Raw genomic sequence first — 23187 nt, forward strand, 5'->3', positions numbered from 1 at the left:
GAAATTACTCTAAAGGGACATATGAAAGAACGTTTTCTTATTTTGTCGCCTCCTTCCCAGTCAAAACGTACTACAGAAATACTACAGAAAAAATTCCTGTAGTTTGTAGTTTGTCGCATTTTTGGCATGTCGTAATTGCGTTGTTTGTCTTGTGTAGTATTTCTGTAGTCTGCGTTGTGTAGTGTGTAGCAATTCTGTAGTCTGTCTTATGTAGTGTGTCGCATGTCTGTAGTCTGTTTTTTGTAGTGTGTCGCAAGTCTGTAGTTTGTTTTGTAGTGTTGTCCTTCTGTAGTCTGTCTCCTGGTGTGTAGTATTTGTGTAGTAAGGTGCATTTCTGTAGTCTGCCTCGTCAAGTAGTTGCTATTGATAAATTAACATACAGCTGCGGAGCACCAGCCTAGCTCTGCATTCCATGCATTCTTAAGTATGGCCATGCACATCAAAAACACCTTACTTGGGGCGAAACAATTTATTAGCACAATACTCCCGGCTGATGACGTTCCTTTTTCTTTTTTCTTCTGCTTGTGCAAGTTCAGCATGCCCTAGCTGAAGAAGAGAAAGACTGTGAGACTGCATGCTCATAAGAAATATACGTACGAATTCCAGAGCTCATAAGTATGCAACGTGTCAACAAAATGTCACCTAGCTATGCAGACCACTGCAGAATTCGGGAGACATCTGTTGACTGCAACAACACATTTCGCATGCACTGCATAGCTCGAATGACCAATTATGAAGAAAACCACACCATTTTTATAAGCACAATATGCTTCCTTGATAACAGATAGTGAACTCTCACCTATCCTGATCTTGTTAACTTGGCAATTTAGTCAACTTAGTGCTAGCAAAAGTGCATAGCTCCAATGATGTCCAATGCTTGTTAATTGGAGGCACTTATTTGTGCACCAATAATTACAGATCTCAGGCTTTCGCAACTCCTAGATTTAAGCGATGCAATGCTTGGCAGATCAGTGGTGCACGAGATGGATGAGAGGCGTTAGTTTTTTCCTGCCTGCTGGCTGCATTGCAACAGGTAGAACGAAAGGAAGAAGGTGGTTTGCACGGTATAAAAAAAAAGAAGAACCCAACAAGGGTAAATAGGGTACGCCTCAGGTCGCAGATGAGCCAACGTTTCGACAAGTGGACATGCCTTCGTCTGGGCATAGCGATCATCACTGGCAGGGGTTTAAATACGCTTTTGCTTCCGAAGAAGAAAAGCTGGGGAGGAAAAAGTCGGTGCGAAAGAGTGGGGAGGAGAGGATGGGTGAGAAGAAAGTGGGTCATGAAGTGGGAAAAAAAAAAGACATCTTGAGTATGTACTTATCAGCCATGGAACCAGGGATTCTGTAGCCTGCAAAAGAAGTAAAAGCAGCAGTACCAGGAAAAAAAAAGGACTGCTATGCTGGTTAGGTGATTAGTCACCACTAAAGATGGTTTGGTGAAGATACACCTTACAAAGGGAGGCTATGCAAAGGGCCCTGAGAAGGCATATATCTAGGGGGACAATTCTTAAAAGGAGGGGGTAGGGCGGGGAGAACATAGTCACAGGATAATAACCACATAGTGAAAAATAATAATAACCTTAAGTGTGTATCTCAACCTGGAACCGGAGATCCTGCGGCCTAAAAAGAAGTAAAAGCGGCAGTACCAGGAAAAAAGAAAGAGAAAGATATCATAGTACTGGGTAGATGATTAGTCACCACTTCCATGGGTTTGGTGCAGATACACCTTACAAAGGGCCCTGATAAGGCATATATCAAAGGAGGACAATTCTTAAAACTTTCTGCGAAGGGGGCGGGGCCTAAAAAGAAGTAAAAGCAGCAGTACCAGGAAAAAAGAAAGGGAAAAATATCATAGTGCTGGGTAGATGATTAGTCACCACTTAGGCAGGTTTGGTGCAGATACACCTTACAAAGGGCCCTGATAAGGCATATATCAAAGGAGGACAATTCTTAAAACTTTCTGCGAAGGGGGCGGGGGGGGGGAATACAGTTACAGGATAATAAGCGCACAGGGAACCAACACTGACATGAGAAAAAAAAAAGAAAAAAATAATAATGATAAAAAAAAATATGTGAGGACAAATTCAAGCAAAAAGTGATAAGGAGGAAATGTGTTTAGAGGAACGTGTAGGGTTATGCTATTGCGGAAGGGAATAGGGTGTACTTGCGTTGTGAATAAACTATACAATTAAGGCTATGTGAGATTGTTTTTCCGAATAGTTATGATGGAGAGGGAATATACGTAAGGGATTCTAGCGTTCCCTTAGATATATTTATTCCCGCTGGTTCCAATGTTCTAAATTTATGAATTAGATACGCTTCTCTATATTTTCTGTCCCTTGCAGATTTAAAGCCAAACTGGAGAATATATAATCTAATTTCTTCGAACTTATGGTCTTTCTGATTGAAATGCTGGGAAACTGCTTTCGGGAGGTTTTTGCCTACGTCTGCCCGATGTCCATTAAGCCGCATGTTCATTGGTTGTCCTGTCTCTCCGATGTACTGTTTATGACAAAAGGAGCATTCTGGAAGGCAGATAACGTTTGAAGATGTGCAGTTAAAGCCTGATTTCATGTGAAAAGTGAAATCGCTTGCATTGCTTTTAACCGTGGTGTCTTTTTGTATATGACTGCACATCTTACATCTAGGTCGAGAGCAAGGGTGTGGTTGTGTTGGATGCTTGTTGTCGAGTTTAGAATGTACTAGAATATCTCTGAGGTTCGCGTTACGTTTGTATGTCACTCTTGGTGTCTCCGGAAATATTTTCTTGAGGCGTTCATTACACATTAGCATGGAGTGGTATTTCCGCAGAATATTGTTTATGTTTGGAAGGCCATTGGAGTATTTAGTACCAAAAGAAGGCTGTCGTTCGCTGTTGGCCTTTGGTCGTTTCGTGAGCACACCGTTGCGGTTTAAAGTGCTTGCTTTTTCGAGGGCCGTATCATGGGAGTTACCGGGATAGTTCCTCAGGATTAGTGTTGCTTTCAATGAATGTAGTTCGTTTAGGTAGTCACTATCATTGCTACATATTCTTCTAAGCCGTGTCGCCTGTCCTACAAATATTCCTTGTTTACAATGTCTCGGATGATGACTCGTAAAATGTTCTATGTCACCAAGAGTGACATACAAACGTAACGCTAACCTTAGAGATAATCTGGTACATTCTAAACTCGACAACAAGCATCCAACACAACCACACCCTTGCTCTCGACCTAGATGTAAGACGTGCAGTCATATACAAAAAGAAACCACGGTTAAAAGCAATGCAAGTGATTTCATTTTACACATAAAATCAGGCTTTAACTGCACATTTTCAAACATTATCTACCTTCTAGAATGCTCCTTTTGTCATAAACAGTACATCGGAGAGACAGGACAACCAATGAACATGCGGCTTATTGGACATCGGGCAGACGTAGGCAAAAACCTCCCGAAAGCAGTTTCCCAGCATTTCAATCAGAAAGACCATAAGTTCGAAATTAAATTATATATTCTCCAGTCAGGCTTTAAATCTGCAAGGGACAGAAAATACAGTGAGGCGTATCTAATTCATAAATTTAGAACATTGGAACCAGCAGGAATAAATATATCTAAGGGAACGCTAGAATCCCTTAGGTATATTCCCTCTCCATCATAACTATTCGGAAAAACAATCTCACAGCCTTAATTGTACAGTTTATTCACAACGCACGTACACCCTATTCCCTTCTGCAATAGCATAACCCTACAAGTTCCTCTAAACACATTTCCTCCTTATCACTTGTTGCTTGAATTTGTCCTCACATATTTTTTTTTATTATCATTATTATTATTTTCTCTCTTTTTTTTATTTTCTCATGTCAGTGTTGGTTCCCTGTGCCCTTATTATCCTGTGACTGTATTCCCCCCCCCCCCCCCTTTGCAGAAAGTTTTAAGAATTGTCCTCCTTTGATATATGCCTTATCAGGGCCCTCTGTAAGGTTTATCTGCACCAAACCTGCCTAAGTGGTGACTAATCATCTACCTGGTACTATGATTTTTTCTCTTTTTTTTTCCTGGTACTGCAGCTTTTACTTCTTTTGTAGGCCACAGGATCTCCGGTTCCAGGTTGAGATACACACTTAAGGCTATTATTAGTTTTCACTATGCGGTTATTATCCTGTGACTATGTACTCCCTGCCCTACCCCTTCCTTTTAAGAATTGTCCCCCTAGATATATGCCTTATCAGGGCCCTTTGCATAGCCTCCCTTTGTAAGGTGTATCTTCACCAAATGGTCTTTAGTCGTGACTAATCACCTAACCGCATAGTAGTCTTTTTTTTTTCCTGGTATGGCCGCTTTTACTTCTTTTGCAGGCTACGAAATGCCTGGTTCCATGGCTGATAAGTACATACTCAAGATGTCTTTTTTTTTCCCACTTCATGACCCACTTTCTTCTCACCCATCCTCTCCTCCCCACTCTTTCGCACCCACTTTCCCCTCCCCAGCTTTTCTTCTTCGGAAGCAAAAGCGTATTTAAACCCCTGCCAGTGATGATCGCTATGCCCAGACAAAGACAAGTCCACTTGTCGAAACGTTGGCTCATATGTGACCTGAGGCGTACCCTATTTACCCTTATTCGGTTCTTCTTTTTTATACCGTGCATTGCAACAGGTGATGATCATTTTGCTCTCCTCTCACTGGCAACATATCAGAAGAGCTCGACGAGGAAGACGATCACCACACCCATGATGACAATCATTACCTGCTACTGTGATGCTGAACAAATTGTAACAGCCAATCACTTAATTCTGCCTAAACTGGACAGAAGAATCAAACATGACCATGAGAAGATATTTACCGCCGCCACCTTTATGTAGCGCTTCTGCAGCTCATCGGCAGGGCAGGCCTTCGCCTTGAGGTAGTGCCACAAGGAATCTGCAATATTAGGTAATAGGTAATATCAGTGTGGTTAAATATCAATATTACAATCTGACTAGGTTCAAAACTACAAACACTCATCCATAATACCACAGTGCAGATACAACCTGCAAAGTAATATAGGAACGAAGTGAAAGCAAGAACAATGCATGCAGAATCAATGACTGATACAACTCGACTATTTACACAATTACTGTAAGGGGATGGGGAACAATAACCATTTGGACAACAAATAATTTAATGCAATTAGAAATTGTGGCACTGTTTGCACTATATACTACAGAAACTAGTGCAATATGGATTGCAAGGTAAGTCTGCATCAATTATCGACATCACAAGGCTAGTTACTTCCACTGTAGGACAAAGTACTGCTCCACTGATTTTCAATTATCACTGTTTTGCTTTACCTGCAGCCATCTGCCCTGCTTCAAGCATACTAATCATATCTCCCAACCAAATTATTTTCTATTCACAGCTTACAATTTCCTCCTGTCTGAAACTGCTCTGCTACTCAAACTGACCATAAGTTTCTCTTATACCCTAGTTACTCGGCTAGCTTAATCACGGCTACCGAACTTAACCATGGTTAACTGCCAATCGCGGTTCGCTGCTGTTACACAGCTCACTGCCGTTCTCAGTTACAGCAGCTATTGCCCATTAAGTACAACAGCTGAAGCGACGCCGTGATTGGCAGATTGAAGCTGCATTTACAAATATCCTATTTATAAATGATTCCCGGAGTGTCGTACCGACGAGGTGCCAACAGCGTGGTCAAGCACCACACAAGGGCAGCACCTCCTCGACCACCGTAAACATCATTGCGGTGGCCCCTCCTCCCGCAAACCGTACGCGAACAAAACAGCATATCGCTAGTGCCAATGTCAGAAATGAAGCGAGCAAAATTTGTTGGTGTCTGGAATACTGAGTAGATTACCAAAATTGAATCACTCTTGAGAATCGCTGACCAGTGGCAAATTGCTGCTAAGAGCGATAACCGCGACAAGTTAGTTTCAACTCAAGCCAAAGCCAGCTGCCGCCGGTGCAAATTGGGCTCAACCGCCCTGCTTGTACTAGCTCTGCGATTTTTGCTTTGCAAAAGTTAACCATATCATTCTTTTACTATGGCAGATTAGGATTCACAAAGGTAGTTTCATGAGTAGACCAATTAGGAAAGCGTCGCTCAGTACCAAAGCGCCGACCGCCGCTTGTGCTTAGAAATGGTTTGGATTATGCCTGGAGAGTAGTTCAGCACTTTTTATTTTATTTTATTTATGGCGCTGAGTTTGCCACACGGCATAAAAGGTGGTGGTAGAGTCACAGGAATGTGTGGAGTGCGGCCATGTGCAAGAAGTCACATAAACTGCACGCATAAATGTTGTTTGTTATCCATAAGTGGAAATGAGAGTCATTAGTCGGTGCAAGTCCAGCTTTTCGTAAAATGATCTTGCGTATATGCAAAGTTCCTGGGCATATCCATTAGATGCCAGACAGTGGTGTTGCAAGCGGGTTCTTTGCAGTGTGGGCATTTGTCGGGAACTGAAATAGTAGTACTTTGCCACTGGTGTTAGCACTTCTGAAGCCGATTACTGCTGGAATTACCCGGAAAAGAGCTACATTGGCATCTTCGCCATGACTTCAACAGTGCGTGGCTACAGTACATGGGTGGCTGTAGTAACTGATTAAGTAAAATGAATACGAAAAAGTTTAATGTATAACAAAAAGGTCAACACTGTTAAACTTCTGGGTCAATTGCTAGCGCATGAAAGGAGGACAATGATATGAATGACTTGAAGTGTGCTTTTCATATGACGACTCTTTTTGATAGACTTTCCGCTGCTCCAAGCACCAATTTACTCTAAAGAACAAGATTACCTCGGAAGGAGACTGCAGCCATGACATTAGGAGCCGCCTGCTTGTGGGAAAGAGAGCAGTGGTTAGCCTTGACCGCCTAGTAAGAGCAGAGATATTAGTCTGCCAACCAAGATCCGTATAACTCGTGCTATATGGTCTTTCCAGTTGTGATGTATGGATGCGAGAGTTGGACTGTGAAAAAGGCTGACCGCCGAAGAATTGAGGCGTTTGAATTGTGGTGTTTGCAAAGACTCTTGAGAGTTCCTTGGACTGCCAGAAGATCAAATCAGTCGATATTGTCGACCATAAACCCTGACTGCTCATTAGAGGGTCAAATTCTAAAGTTAAAGCTCAGCTACTTTGGTCATCTGATGAGAAGAGAGGAGTCGCTGGAGAAAGATTTGATGTTGGGAAAGGTTGAGGGTCGCTGGAGAAGGGGTAGGCAGTGAACGCGATGGTTAGATGGCATCCTCGAGGCACTGCAGATGAAGTTATGTGATGTTAGGAAGATAGTGAGAGACCGGAAAGCGTGGCGTGACATGGTCCATAGGGTCACGAAGAGTCGGACACAACTGAACAACTGAACTGAACTGAATAGGGAACTAGGAATCATATTTCTAGCCCTATGTACCTGAAACTGAGGAGACAGAAATTCATCGTATAGTTCTTTGTAACATTTTCTTATAGTGCGCTGCCAAGCTTTCATCTTGGTCGATAAAAAAAGTGTCACGCCTGTTTCCTCGTATAGATGCATCAATGTCATTCACAGGTTAATATACACATGAAGGCTTTTAGGAGTGCTCTTATTTTGTTCTTTTCGCTGTATAGGAGAGGTGCATGAGCACAACTGCAATGTTCTCCATGAGCGCATAGCAAAATTTGAGCAATCTGCCATCTTTCTTTATTATACTTGGAACATTTTTATTTAAATTCAAGTCATCTTATAACTGCTTATTTTGCAACCCTCATAACCGAATCCACTTTGGGGCATTAAACTCCATATACCATATGTACCATATTTAAATATACTGTTCGATCAGAGTTAGGTTTTACGTGAATATTGAATTCGTTCTGCAGGTTCCTGATGACTTTCAAAAAAAAATTTATTGATCTGAGAAATAACACTGCATAACCTTGCCGGGATACTAATGATGCTCACTCGCTTTATAGGGCTGGTTATGAAGTCACTCATTGAAACTCGTGAAAGTGAAAACAGAAAAGCTACATCAGAAGACAGCGCCTGTTTTGGCAATATCGGGCTGGAGTGTCCGCTTAAGATAACTACAGTTACCTTCGCAGCAGCTTTTGTGTCCTTTTCTGTACGAACACATGGGCACTGCAGGTGAATGGGTTGTCAAGGAGTTTTGATTAAACTTCTTATGAATGGACAGTATATAAAACAAAACGTCCACAAACTGCAGGTGTTTGCTATTGCGCTCTTCGCTGTGCGGCCAAAAAGTAGGTGCGACAATTAAGGGTTGTGAACTACCTGATCAAGTTGCAGTGCAGATGTACAATGCATGATAGCTGCAAAGGCAATTCGTCGCTGAAGGGTCTACTTGTAGTGCTCATGCTGCCCTTTGCACTCATCTTTATCAGACAGTAAGAAACATATGAAAACAGGTGCCATTTTCTTTCTTGTGCCTCGTGGTGTAACTGACCGCACCACAGCTTGCAGGAATACCCAGAACTATGCTTGAAAACCAAACAGACGGCTGGGGTTTTTGCCTACACCCCAAAAGTCGCTGCTGTCACCAGTGCCACCGCATCTCCACTGATTTCACTGGCTGACGCTTGTCTATATAGTACCAAAAGTGTGAGCAAAATGGCATCTAGCTCTGCAGACCCCTGTAGAATTAGGGAGCCATCAGTTTACAAGATAGAACACATTTCGCATGCGCTGTACTACTCTAATGTTCACTTATGAAGAAAACTGCACCATTTGTTATAAGCAAAATGCACTTCCTTGAACAGCATGTGGGACGAAATGGTGCATGATACCCAGAACAGCAGTGCAATGACGACAAACACGAAAAGAGAAACACTACACAAGCACACACTACCAATTATAACACAAAACAGAACCCCAGCTTTCACTTTCACACCCAAGTGCATCACACTAAAACAACTCTTCTTTCCTAAATACTCAGATATACCTGGCCAACAATAGATGTTAGTAACCCTCCCATCCAAGGTGAGGGGTGGACTTTTTTTTTATTTCCCAAACTTGCCATAAGGCATACATAGAAAATGCTTTACATAATTTTTGAAATAAAGTTTGCGAAATAAAAAAAAAGTTCCCCCCTCACATTGTCTGCGCAAGACAGTTACAACTTCTGCCACTTAGACACACACTAAAAGATCACCACACATCTGCAGCTGCCATGAATCACGTTCACTCACAATGCATCTAAAAAGAGAGTTCAGTTCATGAGTCTTAAAAGGAAAAAACACATCAAGGCAACCCTTCTTGCAGTCGCTGATCACTTTGGCCAATCTGCTCAGCTGCAGTTCTTTACATAACATGATGACATTTGCTCTAATAGCTTTCTTCTGCACAAGCAGAAAATTCTTAATTCTTCCTAAAATTCTTCACGGTAGCCTTCTTTTCATATAGGCCAGCCAGAACCACTTTGAAGCCCCCTTTTTCCATTTGAAGAAGACGAAGGTTATCATCTAAAAACATTATTTAGAGTATGTTCCTGCAGTACTAGATCCATCTTCTGAGAAGTCCTTGGGGTACAATCCAGCCCATCCAATATTCCCCTCATGCACCACACAACCCTGGAGGCTTTGCAGTGGTTCCGGCTAGCCAATACTAACAGAAGGTGACCCAGGCAATTAAGAATTGTGTACTTGTATAGAATAAAGCTAGTAGATCAAAAGCCATCGCAGTATGTAATTAACTGCAGCTGACCAGATTGGCCAAGGTGATCAGTGATTGCAAGGGTTGCCTTGATGCATTTTTTCCCTGTTAAGACTCAAACTGAATTTGCCTTTTAGATGCATTGTGAGTGAACGCAATTTGTGGCAGCTCCAGATGTGTGGTTGGTTTTTTAGTTTGTGTCTCAGTGGTGGAAGTTATGAGTTCTGTTTGGATGATGTGAGTGATGGATTTGGTCTTGTATTCGCTGCTTGGACGATACCTGGGATGTGAGGGTTGCAAACATTTACTGTTGGCCAGACATATCTGCTTAGGAAAGAAGAGGTGTGCGAATATGAAGGACTTGTGTGTAGAGAAGGAAATTGTGCTTGGGCATTAAAGACGAAGTTTGCATTCTGTTTTGTATTACAGTTGGTAGTGTATGCCTGTATTGTGTTTAATTCATAGTGTTTGTCTTTGTTGCACCACACTTCCTTGAGGTAAGGTAGTGAGCTCACATTTATACTCATCATGTTAACTCAGAAAGTCAGTCAACTTGGACTCTGCATGTTTCTAGAAAAAGTGTATAAAACTCAATGGTGTTCAATAGAGACATTCAGTTCCACACCAGTCAATACAACATTGGCATTCATAAAACCTAGCTTTGAGCAGTGCAATGCTCGGCAACTCAGTGGTGCAAAGGATAGACGAGAGGTGTTGATAGTTTTTTCCTGCCTACAGGCACATACTTTGCTGACTGCATTGCAGTAGCTAGTGTTCCTGTTGCTGGCTTCTTACTTGAGAAATATGAGAAATGTTTAACAGCAAAAATAATTCAACAAATGATGAGAATCATAAACTGCTACTTGTGAACAAATTATAGCAGCCAAGCACTTCTGCAACCTAGAGTAGCTCATCTGAAATGGGAGGGTGAGATCGCAATCAACCCATCAAGTTGACCCTTGGAACAGAGCGGCATCAGAGCTGCCATCCCTAAGCCGAGTAATTTGGAGGGGTTGTTAAAAGGGCTTTACATCTGTGTCTTGTGCTTTCACACAATGCAGTAGCTTAGTACTGCATGCTGATGCATATGTGCCAGATGATAGAGGCGAAAATAAGAAATTAGTCATTTAGCAAATAGCAAAGTGCCCAGAAGAAATGAGCATGGGCAGGACATGTAGTGTGAGGAGAGGATAACCAATCGAAGCTTAGCATAACAAACTGGATTCCAAGGGAAGGAAAGCTTAGCAGGGGCAGCAGAAAATTAGGTGGGTGGATGAGGTTAAGAAGTTCGCAGGGGTCAAGTGGATGCAGCTAGCACAGGACCGGGTTAAATGGAGGAATATGGGAGAGGCCTTCGCCCTGCAGTGGGTGTAGTCAGGCTGATGATAATGATGATGAAGGTGCATGTATATGATTGACTATCTTGTGAAATGAAAATAAATATGTAAAATAAATATCAATGAGACAGCTGCACAGTGCAGTAGAGAACTACATTGACTGCCCAGAGAGCTAGCCTTGAAGACAGAATGTGGAGCTTGAAAGGCTGCCCACATCACCATCACACTACCTCTCAGCAGGAGTGACTTGTGGTCAGTGGGCTGCCAAAGCTCAATGAATCAGGAAGACTGCATTTGTAATAAATGCTCAAACTCATTAAGTTACACTTATTGAGTTATGTTTATTTTTCCCTCCCAAGGAATAAATACTGGTGCAAAAGTGCTGAAGACCATCTAAGATTACCATAAAACCTCCAATATTTTTTTCGGTATAATGAGCAGAAACACACCTTTTGACTGCTTTCCTGCCTGTTGTGAGACTGCAGCATCACCCAAAGAGGCCTTGGCACTCACAGTGGTTCACTGTTATTGAAACAAAAACAACAATTAGTGTTTTGCACACACAAATGTTCTACCCATAAAAAGGTTTTTTAAATGTGCAACAACAGCACAGCCCATTCTAGTAAAAAAAATGTTTTTCTTTAGCTACAGTAAAAGAAAATTTTAGCAGTGACAGAACAGCTAGCATGAACAGAACAACTTTGAAGGAAATATTTAAGATCCGTCATAACATCAATTATGATATACTAAAAGACGTGGCTCATGAAAGGGGTGCGTGAGGTGTGGTCCGCACAGAGTGCAGCGCTCAGAGGGTGCAGCTGGGCAGTGAAAGAAAGGAAGTGGTGGGGAGCAAAATGAATTATTGTGTAAAAGCGCGTATTGGTACTGCTGAGGCACTGACTGGAGAATGCGACCTTCTCGTAAACTAATTGTTCTGTTTGGAGTTCTTGAAAACACAGGCCTTAGTTTATGCCAGACTCCATGCCAAATTAATGTTGAACTGGGCCTGTGCATGCGAGTGCACCCTGAAAACACCAGCATTAATCTGATACCCATCAGAAACCCCTGCACAAAAGCATGTTAGATGACACCAGTCAGCAGCCGTACTGCCATGCCTCTTTTTCTTTATATGCAGTTCAGTCTCCTTTCCCAAGCGGGCATTGCTGGCAGTATCTCTCAGGCAGTTGTCTTGTTCATTTATCTCCTGTGCCTTTCTCGCTACTCGATCCAGTCCCATCCGCCTCACAATTTCAAAACGCCGAAAGGCACAGAATGCCTGTTGTTGAGTGGAATGGCAAGTCAGATCATGACGTGCTGACCACAAAAAAAATATGAGAAGGAGGGCACTTTTAGAAAGGCCAGGTGCTTTAAAAGGAGAATTGAGAATGTACCCAAGGGTGCTCACGTAGTGCATTATTCTCTCTGGAAAAGGCAAAGTCATCGTTAAAATGAGAAATTCAACTGAAAGCATTAACAAAATCGAGCCTGGGGATGCCCCCTGTCTCCCAGCTCCAAAAGGCCATTTGGCGCTCAACATTTTTTGTTGGTATGGCACCAATCAGCATTGGTAACTTTGCAGTCTAGATGCGGAAATCAGTCTGCACCTTTTCGAGGTACAAGTGGACTTCTAATACTTCTCATACTGGGCAATCACCTGTCTTAATCAAGCCACTTAGTTAAGTCAATGAATGTCCTCGCAACTTACACATGCTAGTGCTTCTGCCTTTTTTGGAAATATGTTCTTTTGACGTAATGTTTTAATGAATTGTCATTCCTGGGACAATATCGCTGCGTCTAAGGGTTAAAAAAAATACACTTTACTTGCTCTGCATGGTTGGGTGCAAAAGCAAGCTTGACTTCAAAGGAAACCATGAGGACAGAGAAGGAAGTTACGATTTGGTGCTTAAAACATGGGGAGGGAGAAAGGGTGCCGCTCCTTTGCCCCAGGTGCGGGTGACCCTAGAGACGCCAGTGCTAAAAGAAACAAATGCATTCCTGTAAAATGTATCTTTTAATTGAGAATATATTTTGAAAAACCTTCAATCGTTTTGTGGAAAATTCTTTTCACCATATCCAGAACAGCTGCTCCTGAACAAATTTACGACTGTGTATCTTAAGCCTGCTGAAGAAGCTGACGTTGAGAGATTTTATGTGGACCTACAATGCCTTTTACACCGCACCCCATCATCAGACGTCGTTTTTCTCATACTGGAATGCTAAGGTCGGGAGTGAAGAAATATCCGGAATTACAGGCAAGTTCGGTCTTGGTGAGCCAAATGAAGCTGGGCAGAGGCTAGTAGAGTTCTGTCAAGAAAACAACCTGACCATAGCGAATACTCATTTTCAACAGCACAAGAGGCGCCTGTACACATGGATTTCACCGGACGGTCTGTACAGGAATCAGATCGATTATATTATTTGCCGGCAGAGATGGAGAAGTGCTATACAAGCAGTAAAAACAAGGCCTGGGGCCGATTGTGGCACCGATCATCAGCTTCTTGTTGCCAAAATTAAGCTTCGATTGAGGAAAACGCAGAAAACTAGAAGGCCTTTCAGGTATGATCTGGATCAGATTCCATTAGAATATGCTGTGGAAGTGAGGAATCGATTTCAAGAATTAGATCTAGAAGACAAAGAGCCCGAAGAGATGTGGACTGATGTTCGTGATATAATACAAGAAGTTGCTACTAAGGTAGTTCCAAAGCAAAAGAAATGCAAAAAAGCAAACTGGTTATCTGAAGAGGCTTTGCAAATAGCTGAGGAAAGGAGGATGGCAAAAGGTATGGGGGAAAGAGAAAGATACAAGGTTCTCAATGCGGATTTTCAGAAAATAGCAAGGAGAGATAAGAATGCCTTCCTGAACATACAGTGTCAAGCAGTTGAGGACAACAGCCAATTAAGGAACACAAGAGCTCTGTATAAGACAATCAAAGATATCAAAGGAAGCTTCTGTGCTAAGCTGGGCGTGATAAAGGACAAACGAGGCAAGGACCTCACTGAAGCCTCAGAGATAAAGAAGAGGTGGCAGGAATACACAGAACTGTACAAGAAGGACCCGGATGTGCAAGCCCAACATAGGACGGTTGTGATTACTGATCTCGAGCCGGGCATCCTGAAGAGTGAAGTTGAATGGGCCTTAGCCAGCCTTGCTAAGAACAAAGCTAGCGGAATTGATGGTATTCCAGCTGAGTTGCTTCAAAACCTCAACCACGACGCTGTTAACACACTGCATACATTATGTCAAAAGATTTGGACAACCCTGCAGTGGCCACAGGATTGGAGGTCAATTTACATCCCCATTCCAAAGAAAGGCAGTGCCAAAGATTGTTCCAACTACCGCACGATCGCGCTTATTTCGCATGCTAGCAAGGTGATGTTAAAAATCCTGCAAGGTAGGGTGCAGCAGTATGTGGATCGGGAGCTTCCGGACGTGCAAGCTGGGTTTCGCAAGCGCAGAGGAACTAGAGACCAAATTGCCAACCTTCGCTGGATCATGGAAAAAGTAAGAGACTTCCAGAAACCCATTTACTTCTGCTTTATTGATTATGCGAAAGCGTTTGACTGCGTAGATCACAGCAGATTGTGGCAAGCTCTCCAAGAGATGGGAGTTCCAATTCACCTCATCTGTCTCCTCAGGAACCTTTATGAAGGGCAAGAGGCCACAGTCAGAACTGGTCATGGTCTTACTGATTGGTTTCCGATTGAGAAAGGGGTGAGGCAAGGCTGCATACTGTCGCCCTGCCTCATCATCATCATCATCAGCCTGATTATACCCACTGCAGGGCGAAGGCCTCTCCCATATTTCTCCACTTAACCCGGTTCTGTGCTAGCTGCATCCACTTGACCCCTGCGAACTTCTTAATCTCATCCGCCCACCTAACTTTCTGCCGCCCCCTGCTACGCTTTCCTTCCCTTGGAATCCAGTTTGTTACCCTCAGCGACCATCGGTTATCCTCTCTTCGCCCTACATGTCCTGCCCATGTCCATTTCTTCTTCTTAATTTCCACTAGAATGTCGGTAACTTGAGTTATTTCTCTGACCCACTCTGCACGCTTTCTATCTCTTAATGTTACCCCTACCATTAAGAGATAGAAAGCGTGCAGACCTCCTATGATAAGCCCTCCTATGATAAGCCCTGCCTATTTAACCTATATGCAGAGTGCATCATGAGGAAGGCCGGTCTGGACGAGTCTTCAGCTGGAGTGAAGATTGCTGGAAAACGTATCAACAACCTTAGATATGCGGATGATACCACTTTAATGGCAGAAAGTGAAGTGGAACTCAAGAGACTTCTGATGCGCGTACAAGAAGAGAGTGAGAAGTTTGGGCTTAAACTGAGCATTAAAAAGACGAAGATCATGGCGTCTTGCCCTATCAAGTCCTGGAGCATCAATGGACAAGAAGTGGAAGCTGTGACAGATTTTCTGTTCTTGGGCGCCAAGATTACCTCGGAAGGAGACTGCAGCCATGAAAGTAGGAGACGCCTGCTTCTGGGAAAGAGAGCAATGGTTAGCCTTGACCGCCTAGTAAAGAGCAGAGACATTAGTCTGTCAACCAAGATCTGTATAAGCCGTGCTATGGTCTTTCCAGTTGTGATGTATGGATGCGAGAGTTGGACTGTGAAAAAGGCTGACCGCCGAAGAATTGACGCGTTTGAATTGTGGTGCTGGCGAAGACTCTTAAGAGTTCCTTGGACTGCCAGAAGATCAAATCAGTCGATATTGTCGACCATAAACCCTGACTGCTCATTGGAGGGTCAAATTCTAAAGTTAAAGCTCAGCTACTGTGGTCATCTGATGAGAAGAGAGGAGTCGCTGGAGAAAGATTTGATGTTGGGAAAGGTTGAGGGTCGCCGGAGAAGGGGTAGGCAGCGAACGCGATGGTTAGATGGCATTCTCGAGGCATTGCAGATGAAGCTATGTGATGTTAAGAAGATAGTGAGAGACCGGAAAGCGTGGCGTGACATGGTCCATAGGGTCACGAAGAGTCGGACACGACTGAACGCCTGAACTGAACTGAACTGATCGGTGAAACAGTAGCAACAGCCAGAAAAGTAAACTATTGCTCAAAGCAGTGAGACTGCAACTCGACACTATTACATCGCACCACTGGCTTGTGACAGTGTACTCAAGTTCCCATCTTAGCATCTTCTTTAAGGAGAAGTACATGTGCCCTCATAACCCCGTGTACATTCCCCCTCCCTCGTAACTTAACGAGATTGGAGGAGGTTTCCCTTAGGAGGATAAGAGCTGGGGCAGCCCTTACCCCGTCGGTAACATGCCGATGGCAATCTCAAGCAGACATCGGACCAACCACATGCCCGAAGTGTTCCACACCAGCTGAAGAAGTGAGCATTCGCCACCTGCTGCGGACTTGTGCAGGGACAAAGGCATCAAGGACACAGATTCTGCGGGAAGTGGGACTAACCACAACAAGGGAAGAGGACTTCTCTAAATGGCTCACCGACAACAATAAGAGCGGGCGCCTGCTCCGGTTCCTTACGGAAAATATTTTACATAAGTTTCTATAATATGCCTTCTGGCAAGCTTTCGATAAAAAAAAAGTGATGACAAACTTCCCCTTCCCTCTCAAAGCCGCCTGCCAAGCTTGATAAATTTCTAGCGTGCTATCCAGCTGTCCTGATGTTGATGGTCATGACATCGAAGAGCGCACACCACCAGTGAGAAAGCGCATCGTGCTGTCGCAGAGCTATCGGAAAGCCGAAATTAAGTGATGTTTTTCCTGTTTATTTTTTTTTAATATCTTGAAGTTATTGTCAGTCACATACATCCCATCCTGCCAGTTTGGGCAACATGACCTAAGGCATTGCATCAGCCATTAACATGCTCACTTGTTCTTTAATACTCTCTTCAGCATTGTTTCTGCAATGTGTTCGACATTTTTTTCAGTGAGTCCCCTGACAACAGCTTCAGTTTAATGGCTGGATACATTGTCCCTTATGCAAATGTCATGAGGAGATTGTTAGGAATATGAATCACAAACATAATCTTCATTATGAAAAATGAAAGGTGATAAATAATAGTATCTGCTACCAAAAACCTAGTTCACACTGGAGGAACACAACAGCGGCATGAACAAAACTTATTTGCCAGCAAGCCAGAAATTTTTTCACTACAAACTTGTTTCCAAAGAGCTGAGAAACAAGGCACGTTGCCGGGGTGTTGCCTCGGGCAACGAAAACTAAATGGAGACAGCGTCCGTCAGCATTATTTGATTTTTTCGCCAGCTGAGCAAAACTTCCGGCAACAACACACCACCACAGCATGCACTTAAAGGTAACTGACCATTTTTTAACAGTTTCCATGCATCAAGACAGCACTTAAAGAACTCTTCTTCATCGCTTTGTTGCATGACGTAGCATGGCGCCTTGCAAGCAGTCAGACAGGCTGCCGATGAAACCAGCTGTGCTGGTGCCGCATGTTTCCCTTTCTCCTCCATGCACAGTATTTGACCCCAGAAATGAGCACGCAGGCAGTATGGGACTATACAAGTGGCTATGCTTGAGGAGCAGTAAGGGAGCACTGCCAGTTTTTTTTTTTTCAGTGAGACAAGGAGCTCGCCAAGTGTTCCTGTACAAATTTCCACTGTGTAGCTGGGTGACAGGTACATATTTCCAGACAGTTATTGTTAAAGTGGCGAGATGGTTGCCAAAGCTATGCAAATGTGCTGTTGGCAGACAAAGGTTGACCAAATGTTTCTGCAGTGTGAACCAGGCATAACAGTTTACTTAGTGTGACAATATGCTTCTATCAAAAACAATGGCTTGTTTCAGCAGACTTGGCACTGAGTCTGACGGTAACTTTTTACTGGACTAAGGATACTCCTATAACGGATAAGATTCTCTATCTGGTTTCATCCAAAAACTTTATAACTTACCATATGAGATCTACATGCTGCTAAAAATATGCCACGGCACCTAATTTAAACAGTGCTAAGAGGACTCACTGAACAGAATATCAAGCGCATTTGCAAAGGCAATAATAAAGACAGTATCCAAAAAGAAGTAGCACTGCAGCAAAGCACGCCATCTCTTGCTGTACTGGGTTGAAGTGCACATTGCGATAGCCACCGATGCTGCATCTCGGGTAGTTTTCCGGCATACCTGGCCGCAGTACCTCGTTCTTTCAGCAGTTTGATAGATCACGGCCGTCCCACTGCTTTGCCACAGTGCAATATGCACTCCTCTTCATTACAACCATGAACAGCAGAGCTGCCGAACGCCACACTAGAAACTTGTCTGGCAATCCCCCGTGCAAGAGTGAGAGCGAAATTTTTCATAACTCATGGCACTTTGGCCACAAGCAAGCGGCACTATACAACAGTGTAGCACTACTGATTCTCTGTGGCAATGAGTGGTGGCCAATTTAGTTTTTTAGCCGACAATACATACCATATACTAGATAGTATGTACAAGGCTGAAGCATTTATGTTCTTATGATTTTAGCAAAATTCATAAAAATTCTGTGCCTGTGAGAACATGCAAATATCTGAAAAGCATAAACATTTCCTACCTGATGGCTGTGGCAGAGGTAGAAGTGGTACAGTGCTGCTGTGGGACCTATGGTTTGTACTAGCTGAAGGCTGGTTGACTGAAAGGTAAAGAAATACAGCGAATTGTTTAATTTCTAGCAGATATCTCTGACACTTTCGAAATTTTGCCACACTCTACAACTAATGTTTATGCAACTCAAGCGGGGAGGAAGTAAAAAATTCCCCTCATCTAAAGTTTTTTTATTTCTGAAGACCACTGGTACTATTTTACCCTCCACCTCTGTAAGAGGACACTTCACAGACACTGACAAATGAGTTTTAAAGGACACTGAAAAGTCAGGTTACACTAGCATGGCCCTAAAGCCACTACGCTAGTCTTATTGGTTATTCATTTACTTTCATTTACAGTTTATAGTACATACCACCCTGTTTAGCATGCAGTCGGTTCATGCATTTGAATCCTTAGATTTAGAGCAGGAAGGTACTTTACAAACGTTATGCATATTTGTAAAGAACATGAGAATATCTGTAAAAGCAAAAACTCACACCTGGTGGCTACAGTGGAAGTATGACCAGTGCAGTGCTGCTGGGGGAACTATGGCTTGTATCAGCTAAGGCTGGCTTGGGACTGAAAGTTAAAGGAGCACATAAGATGGTTTCATTTCCAGCAACTACCTCTGAAACAGCATTCTAAATTATTCACTCTTTTTCAACTTAGGTGTATGCTATTTGGCTTCTTACATTTGCTTTTTAATTCCCATGGCTGAGTACTTGCAATTGTTGAAAACCACTGGGACAATTTTACACTCCTTCAAAGTAAGCGGGCACCTTAGAGGGACTGAAAACTAAATTGAAAAGGGCACTAAAAGGAAATGGTGAGTCAGGTTGCACTGATTGCCATACATCAGATGACAACAAATATGCTCTGTACCAAATATTTGCCTTTATAACCAAGATATTTGTATTAAGGCAAAAACCTGCAGCCCCATTAGAGGCACATTTCTCAAGGCGGTCATGAATGACATAAATATGACAGCTCGCAAGGAACAACTTTAAGCTTGTCAGTGGGAAACAGCTATTGCAATATGAGGGCAGTAGAGTGGCAATTCAAGAAAAGAATTCAGTTTGCACCTCTGCACCTTGTTAAAGCAAGTAAAGCAGTGGCACTTCTCTGCTGCTTAGCAGTTACACAAGAACTTAGCTTCTGCAGATTAGTTACCCTAACAATCGTATGAAAGCATTGCTAAAAAAAATATTGAAAGCATCGTTGCAAGGCAAAAGGCCAGTCAATTGCTAAAAAAAAATTAATGAAAGCATCATTGTCAGGCAAAAGGCTAGTCAGTTGCTAAAAAAGAATAATGAAAGAATTGTGTTTTGAAAAGAATTGTTGTCACGCGAAAACCCAGTCAATTGATAAAAAAAAAATTAATGAAAGAATCGTTGAGTGTCGCCGCTGGTATGCGTGCCGCTACAGGGATTCTACTACCTCCAAAACCTCGCCGCACGCTCGTCGAACCACCAAGACGATTTGCACTGCAGCCCCGTGTGACAGTGCAACCAGAGCTCGTGCTTCTATAGGGCGTGGGGGCGATCTTTCCTCTCTCTTGCGTGCACTCCCTGCTTCTGCACTGCACTTGCGGTTCTTTGACTTTGTGAAACTAAAGTAGGCTATGAAACTCGCTGCAAAACCCAGTAGAACTGCGTCTAGCCAGACCTCAGCTATCGCGCAACCCTTCTTTGTGTGTAAGGGGGGGGGGAGGGGGGTTGCGGACTCAGCAAATAGCTTGGTATTGCGCACTTTGTCTCATGATTTGTTTTTCACAAAAGGGGGGGGGGGGGAGGAGGGGGTTGTTTAAGGCGGAGTCACACTGCGGAAACAGTTGGTCAACTCTGTCCGTCAACAGCGTGTTGGCGCAGTGTTGGCGACCCTGTCACATCGCGCCAACACGAACTATTGGGAAACATGTCGTTGTCGCCCTCCAACAGCTGCCGCGAACTTGTTCTCCTACAGTTGGGCGACACCGTGTCACACCGCGGAAACTTGCTGCTCGTTGAGTCGCTGATGTCAGGAGCCGCCCATTTTGCTACTATTTCGCCCAAATTCATGCGCTATACACGTGCCTGTGAAAAATTGAATAGACAAACAGGCTGTCCCAATTACGCTGAGCTTGCTTTAATGATGAACGAGGGCACTGTTATTATGGGATCCTCGGTTCGGCTCTCACTGTGGCCGATCTCCTCAGGTCCCGTCCTGAGAAATGATGAGCAGTTTGGAGGAATGGGCAGAGGCTTACGGCAGAGAAGACATTACATGAGATTTATCTACATACTTACAGGAGTACAGGAAAGTCACATGAGAGGCATTTGTGAGGCCTCGACCGTGAGAACACGAATCCGACAGACCACCACCATGGCTTGCAACACAACACGAGTGGAATTCCTCGTCCAGACGACGAGTCGGCGTTCTGACCGCACAACCATACAGCTCGCCCACGCGAGCTTCGCTGATTCGATCACGTCATACGCCTTATTAATAATTAACGACTCGATTACAAATACACTTCTTCATTTCACACACGCACGTTCGCACACAGTTTTCAAACATCCGCTCTCTGTGCTGACGCACCACTCACTCCTTCGCCCATTTCTTCACGTGCCCGCTCTCATTGTCGACGCACCACGCACTGCTGCTCGGTGTCCCGTGATCGCACTCTCTCGCATCAAAGCATGGACGCTGTATTTGCTGCGCGCTAGGCCCATTCCACAAAGAAAACACCACTACCAAAACAAGGTAAACACGGATGGCACGGCGCCAGCCACCGCGGCGCCGAATCGTCGGAGGGACGCTGCAGATGGGGGTTGTCAGTTTAAATGTTCTCAGGCACACACACGGGACGCTCACGTTTGGTTCAAGGTTCACGCAGCCGCCGCCAAGGCGGGAATTCCCGGCGCAATAAGTCAGCCGACGACGTTACGGCTGGCAGGCAAGCGCATATCATCGCCACCCGCGGGAGGCGCCGTTGCCGAAGCTCCGTGCCCTTGCCAACGGGTGAATGCGCTGCCTGCAAGACGCCACAACGTGGGAAATGGTTTGCATGGAAACTCTGCAAAAAAAAGAAAACCGTATCTGCAAGTAGGAAATTCGCAGGAATGAGTCAATCAGCTCAAATATGAGTACTTTGGTTGGTCTGTTGTCGTCCGGAAATTCGCCCGGCCAGCGAACAGGCCGAACAGCGTTGACGGACACTGTTTCCTGCTTGTTTTGGTTGCCAAACACTGTCACACCGAGGTAACACTGCAGCAACCTGTTTGGCTTCCCGACTGTTCGTGCGGTGTGACATGCTGTTGGGGAACAAGTTGGTTCGGAAACTTGTTGACGGCTTGTTTGGCGAACTTGTTCGGTTGATGTCGCTGTTGTGTTTCCGCAGTGTGACTCCGCCTTTATACTGCGCACAATTTGTCCCGTAGTTGCCCATGATTTTTTTTTTTTCAGAGGTATCGCGCGAACGGGCCCCACAAATCTCTAGATGGACCCTTGGGGTCCGCAGTGTTTATATTGCACACTTTGTGCCGTAGTTACGCATGATTTTTTTTTTTTTTTTTTTTTTACGGCTATCGTGCGAACGAACCCCGCAAAAATGTCTTGATGGACCCTTGGGGTCCGCAGTGTTTATATTGCACACTTTGTGCCGTAGTTACGCATGATTTTTCTTTTTTTTTTTTACAGCTATCGCGCGAACGAACCCCGCAAATCTCTAGATGGACCCTTGGGGTCCGCAGTGTGTATATTGCACACTTTGTGCCATAGTTACGCATATTTTTTTTTTTTTTTTACAGCTATCGCGCGAACGAACCCCTCAAATCTCTTGATGGACCCTTGGGGTCCGCGGTGTTTATATTGCACACTTTGTCCTGTAAGTTAGTCATGAATTTTTTTTTATCCGCGCATGTCGTGGAATATGTGTCTGCATATTTACTTGCACTGATTTTCAAACCTCAAATATAAATAACTGAATTCACAATGGTGACATGTCTAAATAACAGCCGCTAGAATGCATAAAGAAGTGGAGAAAGGCTTACCTGTCGATGTACTCACCCCTAGCTGCCTCCGACCGTATACCGAGACGACACAGAAACACTCGAGACGACGACGGACCCACCGCTGTTAGTTAACGACGCTCGCTGGGACTAGGAAAGAAGCTGATGCCGACTTGACACGCAGGTAGAAGTAAAATACGGCAGAGAACACAAAACGCGACCCAGCCCACCGAGATTCAACCAAGCAAACGGCCATTTGCAAACAGCTGCGTAGTACGGTAACTGTGGAGCAGTGACTCGTGAGAAGGCGCAGACGATATATATAAATACAAACGCGCCAATAATTATTTGAGGCTATTTAATTATTAAAACAAAAATTAAACCGGTTTTTGAAAGGTTTTTGAGAGCCAAAATAAAGCTTTAGTTTTCTTTAACTTTTAACCAATGGTAAGCATTGACAGCCCTTCCGCGGGAAGTTTGAAATTGTGGATTGTTGCAGTGTGCGTGCTTTTGTCCGCATAAATTAGCAGAATGGTATCCTAGCGAGTACTGCCCATCATGTTCCCTTTGCGGAGATCAGAGGGCAGACCTATAGTACATTTTGTTTAAATGTGAAACCTTGAAACCCCCGGTAGGGGCCTGTAGATTACCGATTCGGAACAGTGAGAGGCTGCATTACTTA

At 43.8% G+C, this 23187-nt stretch overlaps 1 long non-coding RNA gene across 1 annotated transcript; it reads right to left on the reverse strand.

Annotated features, from left to right (window-relative positions):
• Positions 1-266: 266 nt before the first annotated feature.
• LOC146173191 (uncharacterized) lies at positions 267-18564 on the reverse strand. The gene is made up of 4 exons (XR_014702377.1): positions 18488-18564; positions 11405-11477; positions 4822-4898; positions 267-546 (listed from the first exon to the last, which is right to left on the reverse strand). It is a non-coding gene; the product is annotated as an uncharacterized LOC146173191 (long non-coding RNA).
• Positions 18565-23187: the final 4623 nt, after the last annotated feature.

Source organism: Amblyomma maculatum, chromosome 11, assembly GCF_055883805.1.
Source record: "Amblyomma maculatum isolate TAMU_Amacu chromosome 11, ASM5588380v1, whole genome shotgun sequence".
In the NCBI taxonomy this organism is placed as follows: domain Eukaryota; kingdom Metazoa; phylum Arthropoda; class Arachnida; order Ixodida; family Ixodidae; genus Amblyomma; species Amblyomma maculatum.